Source organism: Haliaeetus albicilla, chromosome 1 (assembly GCF_947461875.1).
Source record: "Haliaeetus albicilla chromosome 1, bHalAlb1.1, whole genome shotgun sequence".
Classification (NCBI taxonomy): Eukaryota; Metazoa; Chordata; class Aves; order Accipitriformes; family Accipitridae; genus Haliaeetus; species Haliaeetus albicilla.
The window spans coordinates 45,661,629-45,680,361 of NC_091483.1; the positions used below are offsets into that span (position 1 = coordinate 45,661,629).

The 18,733-nt window shown below is 35.6% G+C and overlaps 1 long non-coding RNA gene across 1 annotated transcript in view; it reads right to left on the reverse strand.

Moving 5' to 3' along the window:
* Positions 1 to 404: 404 nt before the first annotated feature.
* The window catches only part of LOC138686112 (uncharacterized), a 68,072-nt gene continuing 49,743 nt past the window's right edge, over positions 405 to 18,733 (reverse strand). Inside the window, exon 4 of the long non-coding RNA XR_011325446.1 lies at positions 405 to 443. This is a non-coding gene — a long non-coding RNA (uncharacterized lncRNA). The remainder of the gene's footprint in view (positions 444 to 18,733) is intronic.

Here is an 18,733-nt window from a genome sequence, read left to right on the forward strand (position 1 = left end):
TTTGTCTGCACTCCCCCAAGACATACACATATTCTGGCTTCCCTCAGATATTAGAGCATGTGGATTCTAAAGATGCTGGCTGATCCAGTCAGGTACCTGATACAGCAATCAGGGGGAAAAGGACTCCTTCATGCAGTGCAAAGTGTTCCTGCCTGGCACACGAGGCACAGTCAGAAAGGCTTCCCCCCAGAACAACATGGAATGCCTGGATGTATGTGTTCAGATTGTCAATGACCTGCCTAGTGTGTCCAAACTTATAAATGATCTGAAGCAAAACCATGTGTTTTATAGCTTTTCCAGGGCTGCAATTCTTGTCAGTCAGATTATTTCTAACTTTCCGTTTACTGGCAGCTATTCTTTCTTCATTCACCTATTTAAATCAGAACACAAAAATGGAAGTTTACCTATTTCCAATGCCTTTTCTGCTGAGGTCCATATGGTCTCTGAAAATAAACAGCAATTTCTTGTTAATTTCTATTACATAGCCATGTAAATCCACTGAAGGCAGCTAGAAGAAAAGGGAGTATGTGTAGTTTTAGAGTCATTTAGATTATCATACAAATACTTTACATTTTTAACTCGCACGATTAATTGCAAGCATTTATTTATCAAACATTATTTGTAAGTGATCATTGTGAAGATATGGGTAGGGTATTTGGATAATCTGGATTTTAATCAGAACTGCTTTGTCTGCACTACCTGGGTGCTTTATACGGCTCCATGGATTTGCCTTACTGCAAAGAGCACTTGAAGTTGTAAAAGTAAAGTTTGCAAAAAAGAAAACAGGAAATTTTTTTCTTGTACTCTTCTTCCTCTTTTTCAGAAAAGTAGGCTCTTTTCTGTCTCACATAATCTTTGCATAGCTTCTAAGATGATGCACACAATCATTTCCAATAAGGGCTGTAAATTAAATCGAAAGGACTACTGTACTGTCCCTTAGTACCTGAGTTTAAATGAGGGTTTCACCCCACTTGTATGCTCATTTACTCTTCAGCTATACAGATTATTTTGTTTGTCCTCACTTAGTTTTCACGCTGTAGAGTTCAGACCTTAAAAGTTTCAAACGCTCTCTTTTGGTTGTGAATACTGATGATGTAGCATATATTTGGCTCTTCCATTTTCAAGAAAATATTTCTAATGCTAAATTTTACATCCATAGTCTATAGGTTACTGCACATTATGCCCAACCAGATGGCCAGTGATTTTCTAACAATAACAACAATTTCATACCTAGTTGAGATGCCTTGTGTTTTATTAGGCCCAGCCAACTGCATTATTTCTGCCAAGAAATTCCAAAAGTGTCTCCAAGGCTTTTCAGCTCCAGTGGTTCATAAAACCAATGTGAAAAATGAGTTTTGAGGACTTACGACTAACTTTCTATAAGATCAATCCTTCCCTTCTATTTCTTGTTATATGCATGCAATTATATTTGTATTGCATTATGAGAAATCACTGCTAGAAACTGGAGGGCAATTGAAATCTATACATTTGGTATGCTTTCCAGGAAATGTATGAGAGATAACATAATTCTCGATTTCCCTGGAATAATTATCTTTTTGGTAATCTTGCCTGAGAAAGACATGGCAGCACGGACATCTTCCCAGGATGTCCAACAGTTCAGGTGGTATAGCATTTGCAGCATATCAAGAAATGCCAAAGAAAAAAACATTTTCTATGCATCTGCAGACAAGCTGACTAGCCCATATCATGGGCCTTTTGCATCCTGGATTTCTTCAAACTGACATATGCAGTGGCGATAGCCTGTGTACATGCAGTAAGTCCTGTGGGCTTGGTATGAGGTACTGAAAATGCTCCGATCGCTTGGACAGGACATGTATCAGACTTCCAATCCATAAACGTTTTGCAAAACCTCTGCTGAGTCAACGGTTTGCACATAACTTCTGATTCACTCACATAACTCAGATTCACTGCACAGGGTTTGTCTCCCTGAAGCGTAGGCATGTACAGCACAGACAACATCTGCACTAGTCAGTCACAACTTAGTCTGTGTTCCATGGAGAGGAACAGGTACTTTTGGGGTGTGATTCACCTAACCAAATATAGTTGCTGACTTAATGTGAAATGACTCCAGATTCTGTTGACTAACAATCATTGACTATGAAAAGAGCTTCACATGACAGGCTAAGTAGTGGACATATAAATGTTAGGGGAGATTAACTTCATCTTCGTTATTTGTGTGACACAGAACATGCTCTAATGCAATATAGATAATACAGTTAAGTAAAACTTGCAAATTAGAGTTATCTGATGTTTAGTATATAACATACACATTGTGAATGTGAAGAATACTGGTGTTTATTTTGCCAAGACTAAGTCAACTTGAAAATCTAGAATAATTTTGGATTTATCACCATTTGTTAATTTATACTTATGTATGTAGAGATAATTGCATGCTATTTCACATAATGTAGCTCATTTACCTGACTTCATGTGATGAAAAACATTCACATGCTCAACTTAAAAGATTCCATGCACTATAAATATGCATTTATACATGCAGCATTTTCCAGTTCAATCTCCACATCTACATTCGGTTCTGATATTTTTACTCTGAAAGCACTCTAAATGGTTTCTTTGTGGGAAAATGTACACTCAGAATTCACAGATGATCTACATGCATGTAGGTATTCTGTTTAGTTAATTCTACATATTTTAGACTTACCTGTTTCTTCTGTATACAAATAAGGTTTTTACAACTCAAAAGGCAGCATTTTTAATCCAAGTATATCAACCAAATTGATCAAAATATATGAAGAAATGTAAACCTGAGCAAAGTGACAGTGACTTAGAAGTTCATCTGGAATGGTAACTAATTATCTCCTTTCCTTGTGCTTGCTTGAACTGATAATTTTTGCAATGGAATATCTGTAATTATCAGATTATTTTTTTAATATATATTTTTATATAAGAAATCACATAGTTTCACACACAAAAGCTTTAAATGTGCAGCTTTTGTCTATAAGAAGATTTTAACAGAAAAATGTTGACTGGTTATGGAAGCGGGGTGTGTAGATATATACAAAAAGTTCATTTTTTTCTTAATCAGCCTCCATTGTTGGTTTGATTATCCAGGACAGATTTTAATAAATATGTCTAGTATTAAACCCTGCACTTCCCCTACGTTACTCTATTGAGAATTCAACAGTGAAAAACCCCACACTGAATTAAATAAAACGATCAAAAGAATAATGCCCATAGTAGATCAGTATGGATGTCAATTTGTCAAGATTGCATAATTTTGAAAGCATCCCAATTTATTTAGTAAAAAGTGTATTAAGACTAGATTCTGCTTGTGTTCTACAGCCAGTCTGCTAGAGTTTTGACCTTCCTCTTAGTTCTCTTTATCAATAATCTACAATTTCTAACAGATTTTTTGCACTAACACCGTTTCATGTTAATGTTCTTTCAGATAACGCTTGTATCATCAGTCAGAGACAGTAAACAGCTCAGAAATTATACTACAGGAGTTAAAGCCATATGAAATGGGCTTTCTGGACCAATTTTCATTTTCATGAAGCAGAAATCACATCACTTTTCAAGTTGCTGAAAGGAAAGGATGTAGAGAAATTGATTTGGCATCAGTTACATCTGTTTTGGATTTGGAATATCTACATAACATTAGAAGAACATAATACTTTGAAAATGTATTTTTTGTCATTAATTCATTTTTTCCATTAATAATATTCTACTTCAGCCACTTCTATCGGGCTCTACCTGGCTTTGAATATTCAGACTTCTGACTTTAAATCACTTTTTCTTCCTCTCAACAAATAGCTATTTTATTAGTGATTTTTTAAAAGTCTGCTGAAATAATAGATCCCCAAACTTGGCATTTACTAAAAATGTTGAGAAATATAAGGGCAAGAGAAGAGATGTTGTTCTGATAATCTGTCATCACATAAAATCAAATATATATGGTCGGCATACAGAAAATACGGTATGCTGAAAAGCAAACTAAGCTCAGAAATATACACACTAACTTGTCCCATAATTTCTAAGACACTGCATTAAACTCTCTACTTGTTTATTCAGTATTAATTTTGTTGCACAATACCATATTTTGTTGCACAACACAGCTTCTAAAAATATGAAAAAGCACAAAGATGTGATTAACTGTTGGAAACCACGAATAAATAACAAAGTAGTTAAGACTGCATAAACAATCCTGTGCTAATATTCAGGCACTTTTGCACATCTGATGTTTCAGTCATTCAGACTCATTACCTCAGTACAAAATACCAGCTGTGACATTGTAAAGGGGTTTTTAGCATGTTAGATTTCTTTAATCACATTCTGGAAATATTTGACTTGTCTGGTTTTGCCTGCTTACACTTCCACTTTTGCAGATTTTGGACAGATGAATGTAGAAACACTGTGCCAGGACTCATGGCAAAAGATAGCTCTGAGAGCTACCTTCAGTGGACACTTGTTAGGGCAAACCCTAAGCTGTTCTAACCTAGAACAAGAAATTAGAGCCTGAACTAGATCCTGGCTAACTTCTCACACTGCTGCAACCTGCAAAAAAAATCTCGTCTGTTGACCCACACAGAGGACAATGGTTTGTATTCTAAAGAGCAACTTATATTGTTGTGCCTGATGCATGATAAACTGTAAAAGAAAGAGACAGAAAACTGTTATTAGAGTGCCTCTGCAAGGAATTAAATAATCATATGTGGCATTGCCAATACAGCCAAGAAACAAAACTGCCTAAAATACAAGGGATAGATACATACAATAATAAATGTGAACAACAACAAAAAAAACAGTTTAGGGAGAGCTAATTCATAGGAATTTTCCTGACTGAATTAAGCTGCTTGAAATAAAATGCCATCAGTCTTGCAGTGAACAGGATAAGTGCAATTTTTTTGCCATTTGGTTTTGATACATCAGCCAGCAAACCCAACTTGCTGTCATTTCAAAACAAATGAAAGTGGGCAGCCAAATCTATCACTCACACTTGCTCTAACTCTGAAAGAAATTACAGATTTAATTAGGCTATTTTTCTACAAAGAAAATTGTAATCAAAATGTTGGAATATTTTTACTGAGTAAATACAAATAACTGGAGAGTGTTTGCAAAAATTGAAATTTATGGCATATGTCACAAAACTTCCAAGTATTAAGGCACAGTGTTCATGTAACAGGAAGAGATTTGCTTGTCATTTCTGTACAGTGGAACACTTGCTATTCTGCAACACTCACTACTCCTGTCTGCCCACTGCCATATCTTGCAGGGATGATATTGCCAGTTGTCACATCCCTATGTTAATTGCCCTTTAATGAAAGTCAATATGTGTGAGGACCGTGCTAAAGAAGCAATCCTTATACCATCACTACTGTGATTCAGAACCAAATAACTGATTATTAAAAACAAATAAAATATTCTAACACAAAGTTTTGTATTTCCAGCTGTTTTGAAAAACTTTGTGGAGGTCCAGTATTTCATGGCTTAGACTGGAATAACAAACATGTAAAGTTTGTTCAAGATATGCTGCAGGGAATTTTTTAAACTGTACCTCTGTTTGTTTCTAAACAGATTAAAACATCAGTTTTATAAGGGCACAAGTAGATTTTACAAAGGTACTTCTGATCATCACATGTTTTATGTTCTGATAAATGACTGTCATACATGTGAAAGAATGTTCTTCGGCAAGAGAATAGAAAAACTTTACTATCCAGTAAGCCATCAATGACATTTTCTTTAATATGTCATTTTAAGGTGAGAACAAGTTTAATTCTACATTCAGCCAGACAGCTGAATTTTTGCAACCTTTCTTAGTGTTTCGTCCTTACTAAACTACCAAGAACTACTGATTATGGAACCCTCACTAACTACAGATTTTCTTTGTATCCAGAAGCAACACTAAAAATTTCATTGCAAGAAATTTGATGGGTGAATTTAGGGTATTATCATACATTGCACTGAATGACTTGTCTGTGGATATTTCTAATCTGCAAATAAAGATATTTGGTATTTAGTATTGGTGATCTGAGATTCTCAGAAAAATCATGCCCACATATCTAGACAAACTCTCCTGATTTTTAAGGACATCTATATTCATATCTGAATCTGAAATATGGATCTATTTCTAATTTAAAAATATTTTCTATTTTATTTACATTTTCCAGAATAAATAAGCTCACTTTTCACATGAACCTTACCCTTTTTCGAGAGAAGCAGGTTTCTAGACTTCTATACCTACCTTAATACCATATCATCATTAATTCCTATGACCCATATGCTCTGGCTTGAACATTGTGGACGTTTTAAATGCTAATACTGAAACTGATCTGGTGGTTCATCCTGAATGGATACAACATTACTTTCTGGAGAGTAAAGTTCTGATTGACTCACAAAGAAAGATCTATTTTTTATATATATGTAACAGCCATTATATACATTATTGTCCTGGTTTTCAGCTGGGATAGAGTTAATTGTCTTCCTAGTAGCTGGTACAGTGCTATGTTTTGAGTTCAGTATGAGGAGAATATTGATAACACACTGATGTTTTCAGTTGTTGCTAAGTAATATTGAGTCTAAAGTCAAGGATTTTTCAGCTTGTCAAGCCCAGCCAGCGAGAAAGCTGGAGGGGCACAAGAAGTTGGCACAGGACACAGCCAGGGCAGTTGACCCAAAGTGGCCAAAGGGGTATTCCATACCATGAGACATCACATCTAGTATATAAACTGGGGGGAGTGGGGGTGGGGGGATCACCACTCGGGGACTAACTGGGCGTCAGTCGGAGCGTGGTGAGCAATTGCACTGCGCATCATTTGTACGTTCCAATCCTTTCATTATGTTCTGTTCTATTAAACCATTCTTATCTCAACCCACGAGTTTTACTTCTTTTCCCAATTTTCCTCCCCATCCCACTGGGTGGGAGGGGAGTGAGTGAGCGGCTGCATGGTGCTTAGTTGCTGGCTGGGGTTAAACCATGACAATTATATAGAGAGGTTAACTGGAAATAAATCTTAGATTATCATAAAATGTGAAAAGCACTGTCAACCTTTCCCTTTTCACTTAGACATCTTGAAATATTCTACTGATGATGTACAACAGGAGGACACAATGCAGCAGTGTCATTATGAGGAGAAGCTGGCATTTTGGTCAAATTGAGCCCTTAATACCTCAGTAAGCACAAGGAAAGTAAGTTCTGATTAAGAAACATTATTTTATACCACTTTATAAACCCTATCTGGATGACAAGACATTCCCAAATGTTTTAGCAATTTTGGCAGTTAACTCAATTTCTACGTTCCCCAAGAAAACCCAGTTAGGAACAAAAACAGTGTTGGTGATCTAGCTTAAGGTATGATTAAGAAAAAAGAAGAGCCATATATCTACCTCTTCAGATCTAGAAATTAGACAATTTGCAATAGAAATTAACATTAACTTTTTTGCCTTAATAGAATCTTATACTTCCATTAAGAATAGGTTGGTTACAAGAGGAAGAGTCCAAGGTATATTTAAGGCTAAGACAAATGGACTTTTCTTCGCTGTTTTGGTATTTACTAATAGGAAACATATTTCAAAACTTACTTCATGGTTTTTCAAAGGTTTTAAAGCTACAAATATTTTTAAAGCTCCAAATCCCCAAATTAAGCATGCAACTCCTTCAGTGTCAAATTATGCTTTAATATTTTCATACAATTTTATTTGTTTCAGTGGATATGAATTCCACATATGAATGACAGAAGTTGGGACTGAACCCACCAAAGCATTTAAAACTATGCTAACTTTCAAGCATTAGCTGTGCTGACTTCAAAGGTTTAATCAGTATCTAAAATGCTAAACTACTTTAAATCAGACTGGCACACTTAGTGACTGGAAAAAAATCTATTCAAATTTAACATGCAAAATATTTAGTTGTATCTGGTTGTTTTTTAAAGCACACAGCAAAAAATATCACATACTCATTGCTCCCAAATGTAATGTGTACACACCCATGCAGACATGTTCCTCTAGCAGAGGACAAAGACACAACAGGGATGAAACTATTCTGCAGTTTCTAGACATGACAGCAACTTGTTGACATTCAGTTGAATACCTCTATGAAACACAGTAGAGCAATGCTTTTAATCCTGCTTCTGGGGTTGCTCGAAGAAAATGTTTTAAGGAATTGTAGCAGTAAACTCACAGTTCTTGAATGTAAAAATATTTCTACATAAGTAACTTAAGAAAACAGCTCTATCGAGCTAGGTACTCTTAGTATTTGTAATATACAAATTCTGCCCAACTACTTGCCTGATTTTCAGCAATCAAGCAATAGTGTCAATAAATAAATAAATAAATATTTCACAGCTCAATGGTTATGCTTTGGTAACTTAGTGATACTTGTATAAAGGTCCAAAAATCAAAAGTGATATGATTTGTAGCATATAAGTCACCAAAATACCATGGCTATTTTTGTCCCTATGCTCTACCTACCAACTATCATAAGGAAGAGAACCTGCCCCCACACTTGCTTGTGAGGCCAAAAACAAAGGCAGTTAGCTCAATTGCATGCTACAGAAGCTCTAATACACTAGTGAAAATATGAGTTGGAATTAGTCACTCTTCATCCAGCTTTCCCTCACAGGTAAACCTGTAGCAAAGAAAAGTGTAATTTACTGTCAGCAGACAGCAAGGATTTGTGCAATTTCCACTCTGTATTGTGAAATCTTAGTGGGGCTCCTTGACCTACACTCTGCCAGGGTCTCCTGGGATCTCCAGGAGGCTGCTGATCATGGAACACATTTCCTTTGCTTCCAGCACACTCTGCTCTCCAGCTTGTACTCTTGCTTTCACAGTGAACTTTTACCCCCATCTTAGATGAAAACAAGCAGAATGGTTGTGAGATTTCTCCTGTCCTGCAAATGTGACTGATAGGCAGGGCAGATGTTGCTATTAGCTTGAATGCAGAAAAGTGAGGTAGAGTATAAAATAACAAATGGTAGGTTATATGTAATCTGAATAATAGTTACGTAGCTTTTACACACCATTTCCCATCTGTAGACCCTGTAACATTTTACAAAAAGGCTTGTGTTTATCCTCACTTTATAGATGGAGAAAATATTACAAAGGATTTCTCAGGATCACAATGCAGTTTAAACAAGAGCCAGAAGAGAAGTTAGACCTTGACTGCCAAACCTATGTCCTGGAGACCAAATCGCTACTCCTGCAATTTATGGACAAGCCAATTTTGATGAGATGTTAAGAATTATTTTATTTGTTTTTCAGTTTTTTTTTAAATAATGACATTTTAATATTGCCCTACACTGACTGTAAAAATGAAAATCGGTCATCTTTGCCAAAACAAATTAAAATAGCATAATGAAACACTCTGTGGCTCGGTTTCTTCAAATTGTCTGTTGCCCGGACACTGAAGTAAGTAACACAAGCTCAGAAAGGTCTCAGCAGTCACAAAGTATAGTGTTAATTTTATATGGTCAAGTTGAATAATGTTGAAAACAAGAATGGCTGAATTTTCATAAGTTTGATAATGCATCCGTTGTCAAAGGCTAGACACAAAGTTGAATCAAATTACAGGGAATGTTCCTTTGCCTTACATAACAATTATGAGGGAGATAATATTTCAACATTAAGATGAGAAATACAGATTTCTGTTCAACAGCTGGCAAGCTGTGTGTATTCAATAAGAGCTGTCATAAAGAGGTTGCCAAAAATCAATAAGCTTCAAGAAATAAGAGCATGGTTGCAAATATTTTGTGTAGTTCTGAGGTCAAGTAGCATGGCAATGGATGAAATAGTGAATACACTGCAGTGGGAATTCAACTGATTAGTAACCAGCACTTTTGACAACAGGAATAGACTAATCAGAGTAACAAATTTGTTTTATAAAGAAAGTAATATGACTATACAGGAAGTAACATTCCTATGTGAATGCAAAAAAGGGGAGATATTCAAGCATGACACTGAGATGACAGCTTCAGAAGAGGAAAGCATAAGAATTATTTTTCCTAATGATGGAGGGTGGACGAGATCTCAAGAAAAAACTAAGCGGTTCACATTCTGTCATAGTACATTGATGGTGATAGTACAACATGCCTAAGGAGCTGGATAGAAAAGATGGATATAGATTCAAGTCCAAGAAAGAGTAGGTTTGGCCCATATTTCAGAACTGGTGACAGCAACTGTATTTGAAACAAAATATGAAGCAGAAATGTCAAGTAAAGCTCAAGAATTAGCCAAGAAATATAGAAATAAATGATGCTACAATTGCGATTTAACAACTGATTGGAATGTAACTTTTTGACTGGTGAAAAATTTCAGACTTTGGAAATGCATTTGGAAACACCAAGTTGCAGTTGTGAATAAAGGTACTGCGAAAAGATTTGATTTTATGTTTCTTTTCTGACATTTTTATTTAATAGCTAATCAATTATAATATTAAAAAGAAAGCTCTAGGAAATGGCTGTACACTAAGGCAACTCTTCAAAGACCTTATGTGATTTGTGACTTGGAAATAGTATAGAAAGTGTGAGATGGATGCTGAAGCGCTCTTGATCAATTCAGTATGGTTCACTTCATGACTGAGATTTCAAACAAACATGTAGATGATCAAAACTGGCACTGAAAAAAATGTCAAACAGGGTATTGACCTTCCTTACATTATGAGCTGTACCTGATTTATAAACCACATTCCATAAGGTGACATGTGACATATGTCTGATCCCTCTTTTATGTCTGACATATCATCTTTTAATTTGTGTTCCATAAGTCAAGTTCTTCCCTTAGGTATGCAGTGGAATTCATGCTGTAATAGATACAGAATTAAGATACCTTAAAATAGAAAGTAAAAGAAAGTCAAACATAACAAAGTGCTATATAACTTGAAAGCTATTGACCTGGGATAATGAAAGGAAGGAAAAATATCCCTAAATTCATGTGGCAATCTTTCTCACTAGGACGACTGATTTTATTCCAGTTCTCATTCAGTTCCAGACACATTCAAAACTAGATGCATGACTGTGCTTTATATCATTCAAGTAAATATTCCTTGCTAGAAAGACCTTACAAGAGAATTCATTCTGATGGATGCATGAAATTGTGAGCAGGTTAATTTTATATACATTGTCTGGTGTGTCTTTAGTACACTTGATCCTTAAATTCCTTTCTTCCAATATGCTAATGAAAGTAAGATCTGGACTTTGCTGAATGTAGGCATGAGTTTAACAGCTTTTCTGAATGGCACCTTTAGCCCTGTCCCTCACCCAGGTGATCGAATGCTAATTTTACTGATACCATAGGTCTAAGTACCTTCTTCTTATTGAGCACTTTAAGACTTCATATTTATTAAGGAAAAATTGCTGCACAACATTGTTTCAATTATAAACTAATTCATGAGCAACTCAAGTTTAAGAAAATGCCTTTGAATTACTGAAATTTTTAATACAGAAGGCAGAAACCTAAACTGTAGTTCCTGCTACAAGCTTGTATTATACTGAATTCAGCTCATGTTAGTATCTTGTGGAAACAATGCATTTAGGAACTCTGTTTCAAAATGCTAGTTTTGCTTTGATAGATAGTTACAATTTCTATTAAGTTCAGATCTTTTTTTTTTCAAATTACCTGTTAATTCATTGAGTTTGCAAAAAGGGTTTTATAAAGCAACAAAATAGATCATTTAGAACAAACAACAAATGTATTTTGTTTACTACTCTTCAACAAGTTCTTCATTTGAAATATTGCAAATAGAGGAGGTATTAACATTAAGCAGACAATAAAAAGAAGCTGTACGTACTTCACCAAAACTAGCATTTGAAACATTTATAAATATACAGACACTGTGAAGTGCTTTTAAGGAAGAAAGAACAAAAACCATGAAGCATCAATAAAGAAGATGCTTTGATACTACAGAAAGGCTGTATTTACAAACATAAGATTTAATTAAGTTTTCAAGTAATTCTACTGCCTTTTTCTTTCCTCCTTTTCTATGGTACAGTCTCAAAAACTCATCTCCACCTTCTTTGATGGCTTTCATTCTTTAAAAGTATTTGTCACAAGACTGCTAAGGAAAAGTTGTTCACCTGGAAACATCTTAAGAACTGTTTGCTTGGATTGAATAAGACAAATTCTTAGAAGACATTAACAGAAGTTTACATCATAATTTACAGCTGAATCATCTGTTAGAACTAAAAGGGGAGAAAAAAAGAAGTGGAGAAGGATTCAGAGACAATCTATGAGAATATGCTTATACTCCTTATGTGATGAGTTTCTCTGCTTCTATCATTTTACTCATCCAGTATTGGTAAATGGCATTATGTTCCACAAAAGGCAGTAAACCAAATTTAATTCTTTATCCAGGAAAATATTTTCAAATTAATTTATATTGCTAAGCATAGGAATTTTGCAGTTTATGTAAGTGTCTTAATTTAATATTGTTGGTTTTATAGAAGCTTCCAAACCCAGTAGATTATAGAACACAATATTAGGATCCAATTCCATTAATTTGAGTATAGACCATTTTTTCCATCCCTGCAAGTTCAAATCCTTTTTTTTTTTTTTTTTTTTAATCTGGGATACATTAACATAAAGTATCTCTGTCAGATAAGCAGTGGGCTGAATTTTTCAGTCAAGATGCTCAGAAAAACCCACCTTATACTCTGTACTTTATTGCCAGATAATAATTAGGAAGATTAATTAATTTAGTACATCTTACATGCCCAATTATATTAAGAACATGTCAAAATAACAAGAAACTTAAACACTCAGATGTTAGGAAATTTGAGTACTGATTTTTTCTCCTTTGTGTATTACATATGATAGTCTTTAATTTACCTGCTATTTTTTCCAACTGGACTTCTATCAATGACTAATTCTTAAAGAATGGTTCCTAATTATGCTCTTTTATTGTCAAACCTCAATGCATATGCCCAAGGCTTGTTTTTTGCCTACTGTTCAAATCTGGTTTAAATGCAGGACTAAGCTCCTCTTTTTTCTTTTTTTTTTTTTTTTTTTTTTTTTTAAATAGAATACTTCATTATATAATGCTTATTTCAAACACTTTATGGGCTAGAGGAAAATAAGTGCACATTTTGTATCACTTGCCACTTCCCCAGCAGTTGCCTCTATTCCCTGTTGTTTAGACTTCCGTCCTTGCCTTAAACTGTCACAGTCTGAGAAACTTGGTTTATACCTTGTTCCAGGATAGGGTAGGATCCAAGAACCGTCATGTTGCATCTCCTCTAGTACCTAGCACTGTACGTGTGTTCTGAATTTCCTTAACAAAAGCCAACATGACTGGAACTCAGAAAATGCAATTCCAGACATCTTTTTTGAAATACTGATATTCTTTCACTTCTACCCCTATCATCAGTATGCTGTACAGATTGCACAGTGTCTTCATCACCAGCTTACAGAAATACATATGTATACTTGGAAATCCAACCTCCCAGAAAAGAATGCTCTATTCATCAAGCTAATGTTGCAGTATTCCCTTCTGCACAGCAGGATTAATGGTGCTAGAAATTAAGTTCTGCAAGAGAGAGCATGACTTTGTCTTAACAGTAAGCAAATGATCCTGCTCCTGCACGGAAAGAAGATGCAACTGTGCCCTTTACTTATGGGGCTGGAGTTACAGAAGAAACTGGACTTATGAACCTTTCACATGAAGCCTACTGGAAAGTCCATTAGTCTACCTTGATGTCCACCAAGACTGGCATGGTAATGGAACAGTAAGTAACCTTTGTGGCTTTTGTACTGACAGCTATGTTAGGCCAGGCTCAGTTAAGGCATTCAGAACATCATCTATGCCATCTGGAATCCTTGGAACGAAAAGGCCCATATGACCTTGCCAGTTTCATCCACTCAAACTATTTAAAGAAGGAGAATTTAGAAGGTGGTTTTGGAAACCTTGATCACTTCTTTTCCAGAAAGTGGATTTCCCTATCTCACATTGGTTAGTTACAGAGGGTAGGAGGCACGGGTTGTAAAGCTCTGTAGGAAGATGCTATTCTCTTGGATGCAGATTCTTGGATCAGGAAGCAGGATAAAAGTAAGTAATTTGAAACTAGACTACAGAATCCTACTCATTTTCATTCTATTTTGGTTTGGTGAATTTTTAATTCTTTACAACAGCACAGCTTTCGTAGGAGAGTTACACACAATTATATAGATCCATGTAATAAGGGCACTCTTGAGAAAGGTAGAAATCTAAGGAATCTAAACTATCCTTTACAGATTACTCCACTCATGGAGGTGAAATAATTGAATCTAGGTCAATTAGATGAGAGCTCTAATCACCAGGAAAAAAGGAGAAAATACCACCTATGCAAAAATCAGCTTGCCTGTACCACCACTGCCTGTTTATGTCAAAATTACTTATATGGGAAGAAAGGAGAGCATGAACACTTTTTAACAGGGGGAAAATTGCATGCTGTGCAATCGTCTTAAAGCTTAACCCATACCTTTAAGATAGGATATCTGCTCAAAGTAGAGCAGTCTGTCCTGGGCATATTTATGCTAAATATTCAGTAACTTGGCTGTCCGAGATGGACTGATTCCTCTTTGAGACATCTAATTTTGTCCACGCATCAAATAAGAAGGCTCGATGTCTAACTCATTTTGGAGTGAGTTGCAGAGCAGGTGCCTAGAACAGAAGTGGTACAACCCACAGCACTGCAGCACAGAAATCCTGTTTTGGATACATTCCAGAGTCTTACTCTTATTCTGATGAGTCAAACAAATTCAAGCATTGCTCATGTATAGTAGTATTTGCTGGACAGAGCTCTGAATTGGTGTTTAATAATCATCATCATCATCATCATTCAGCTATTTTCAATAATGCCAAGAAATTCACTTAAATTGTAAAGTTTGGTATTCTGTTGAGTGAGGGCATACTGGGCTTTAACCTGACTACTGGCAATTCAATTTTGGGATGATCTTTACACAGCATTTACACAATAATTATTTCTCTTTTTCACTTGCACTCATTTTAAGCAGTGTTGACAAAATTATCTACACTTATTCTGAAAGATTTCAAGTTATAGTTTCAGTAAGACTGATGTCTACCAACAACTAATTTATCACAATCATTCAAAAATTGTAAGGTGAGAGTACAGAGGTGAAGTTTATTTGACCTTACTTAACCAAAACAGAAATGTAACCTGAGTACCTCATTTGATCTTTTGAATCAATAGATAAGGAGCATATTGCTTTATCAGCAGAGACTCCTCATGAATAGTAAGTAATTTGTTTGCTTTCCCTTATCTCTTCACACCACAAAATTTTAATCATAAAACTTGATTATTTTGGGAAGAGAAAATTTAGAGTGATTTTTTTTTTAAGTGGTAAAGAACCATAAGCATCAAAGCAATAAACTACTATGGCTGTTAACCTTTACAATTGTATAAATAAAGTCATTTGCAAATGGGCTTATTTTCAGGCATTTATAGACTGGAAATAGCAACATTTTCTTTCCTTGCCTCTTAAATCTCAAATTATATCTCTGCATATGCAAAGACAAGTATGCAAGAATTGCTCAACTGACATTCTTAGTAAGATGAATGAGAACTTCACCTGGGCAAAACACTGAGTAAATGGTCAGCATCTGGTTCAAGCTGTTTTAATAGTATCTTTCATATAAATGTTACCTTTTATCCATACAGGTTTATGACAAAATAAAGCCAAGTATGCATTTTAAACTACGTTTACTTGAAGCACCTTAGACAATTCATGGGTTCCTGTGCTTCAGAAAAACAGAGAATTCCTAGGGTCCCTGGACGCTCAAGAAGAATGCACTTTTAGAAAGGTTACTATGTTAATCAGCCTTAAAAGCCAAACAGCAAATCCAGGTGGGGAAGCAGTGTAGCTTTGCTTCCCTCTTACTGCTTTCATGCCTTGAAAGATGGACTAGCTAGTAGCACAGGGGAATTCACAAAACTGGGGCTGTAATTTTGATAAATTACAAATTAGGGGAAACCTGTCTGCAGACCCTATAATCTTCCACATTTTATAAAATGCTTGACAGATTAATCCTACTAAAGATCTGCTCACACAGCAAACAGATTTCTAGTTCTCTCAGCAACAATTTAGTGTGTTTCTTGTTAGAATTTGTGTTACTTCTTTATCGCACCTAGCTCCTTCTAGAAAAAAAATTATAAGACAGCAGTTTGCATTTTGGGTATTAGGCTGCTTCCTTGCCTTGTCCATGCAATTTATGATCATAAACTGCTACTGTCTCAGCCTGAGATGTCACAAGAACATAACAATGCCCTGGAGGTCCAATTAGCTCATTATCTTTTCACAGGTAGTAACCAAAACCAGATACCCAGAGGAGAATGTAAGAACAGAATAAACATTGTTCTCTCAATTGCACTTCTAGCCTCCAACAACTTCTACCCTATATTAGCCTGCAGTTGTCTCCTTTCCAGGTGGAAAAGCCTTATCTTCCTCGGTTTTTCCGTAACTTTGTGGATGTGTTCTATTCTTTCAATCTTCCTTACCACTTTTCTCCTATCTTTTTTAACACTACTACCTTCTTAGGAGGAACCATGGTGGGAGAGCAAGGGGGTGAGGGAACCAGAACTCCACACAATACTCAGTAACATAATCAATGTTCAGTAACATAATGACATAGTCATAGGCTTGGGTTTGTCATTTCTAAGTAAAAATTTAGAGAGTGATTACCTGCCTTCTTCAACACACTTCTGCATCTTTTGCAGGCATTATCACTCATTTTACTGAAGGCAGTTACAAACTTTTCAAATCTGAAGCAGAACTCATCTAAAATGCATATGCAATACCTGAAGTTCAGAAGGGTACACAATGGCTCAAAAAGAAAAAAAGGGGCATCTCTGCTCTGCAGTAACCTCTGAGTCAGACCTGGACTCACCTATGTCTTTTTTTAAGAGGCAGTACAAGAAGTTGGCTCTCTCTGCAAAAACTATGTGGGCTGTCTTCTCTCTGGGTTGGTCCTGACTTGCACACATGACATCAGTAGCAAAACAGAATTAACAGAGATGACAGCAGCTTGTTAAACCTTTGATGTTCAGTGATAAATTTACATGAACACTGCAATTTCCCACATGAAAAAAGGTCAGTCTTAATTGAAACTAATTGGTAAGGTTTGGAACTAACTGGAATTCTTTTGGTTTGCTAAAGAAAAACTACAACTGAGGAGTCATTAACACCACTTTCATACTTAGAGACAATCCCTTTCGGTTAAGGGATTCAAGAAAAGTTTATGCCTGTTTACATGTATCATGCCTCTCCAATTGATAAATTAATTTCATATTTATATATTTCAGTTATATTTCTGATATTCCTCACAGTTACCAACCAAGTCTTTTGCTATATTTAAAAGCAAAATCAAACTCCTATGCCAACGTCTTTCAATATAGCAGTAGGGAAATGTTTACATTCTTCAAATAGTACAGCAAGAGAACATGGATAAAACAGTTGATTTCTTTCAGATTTGAGGTCTGCTTGGGTGTCACCAACATTAAAAGCAGTATCTAGAACAGTCATTTAATATTACAGTCACTGGTTAATAGTGGTTGAACCACTCTGGATTTCTTCCATAGAATTCCATGAGCTCTAAGTTAAGAGCTTTTACAGATTGCTTTAATTAGACACTTGAGGCCTGGTTTTCTAAGGAATGCTCCCTAATTGCTGTACATTATGAATGTTTGCCTGGTTATTCACTTTCCTATGTCCTTAACAGGGGATCTGGTCGTTCCCTTCATAAATGAAGTTCTCAGCAGCAGAGTTCATAATTTCAAAAGGAAAAGCATTCCCAGAAGTCAATAATCTTCAATTAGAAACAGTCAAGTGGACCATTTGTTCCTAATTTTAGACTCCTAATTTGCTATGGGATTTCTGCCACCTAAATGTGTAATAGGTGATTTCCCTCTGAGCAGAACACTGAAGATATTTTCTTCAACAATGACATTTCTTCAGCTAACAAACATTGCATGTGAACTTACATTTCTTAACATTATTTTCTTGTAGGCAGAGAGATTTCTAAAATTTTTTGCAGGAATTAATTTTTTTTTTGTAACTTTATCAGAAATCTGTTTTGCAAATGGATTTTATTCTCATTAGCTTATTTTCTGTCATAGCTCTCACTGGTGTCCTTTTGGATTATACTATTTAGCCAACAGATTACAGGTAATGGCAGTTTAAATTGCATAAGACAGTACTACAAGAATATTTGTAGATCCAGGTGAGGAAGGTGGAGACATTCAGGACAACAGAGCATACTGGATCAACTTTTTTTCTGTCCCTGGCATTATGGACTGGCTAGAAACAAACCAGCTTGTTTCTAACAGTTTGCTCAGTAGGACAAGTTTTTAAGACAATTCTTAGAGACTGTAGGGTTTTGTAGTGCAGGTAATTGCAATGACACTACAGCAGAAAAGGAATTAGGAAGACTGAAAGCTTGTGTAGACTGTTCATATACTTGACTATGAAGTGTCTGTTCAAAACAAGGATCAAGTGGATTTCAAATGGAAAAAACAGAGCAGAAGATGGGAAGGAAAATAACTGTGTTTCAAATTTTATCTGGATACTTGAACACTATATGAATATAGGGGAAATTATTACTGAAGATTAGATGCTATTCAGTTATCTTCTTTCATCTGTCCACTATCTATATTCTGGCCTGTTATCACAGACTATCCTCCCCATATCTCCTCCATATTCCTGCAAAGTGCTATACAGTGCTCAACTGGATATCATGACCTACATCTTTCCTCTTTGTACACTATCA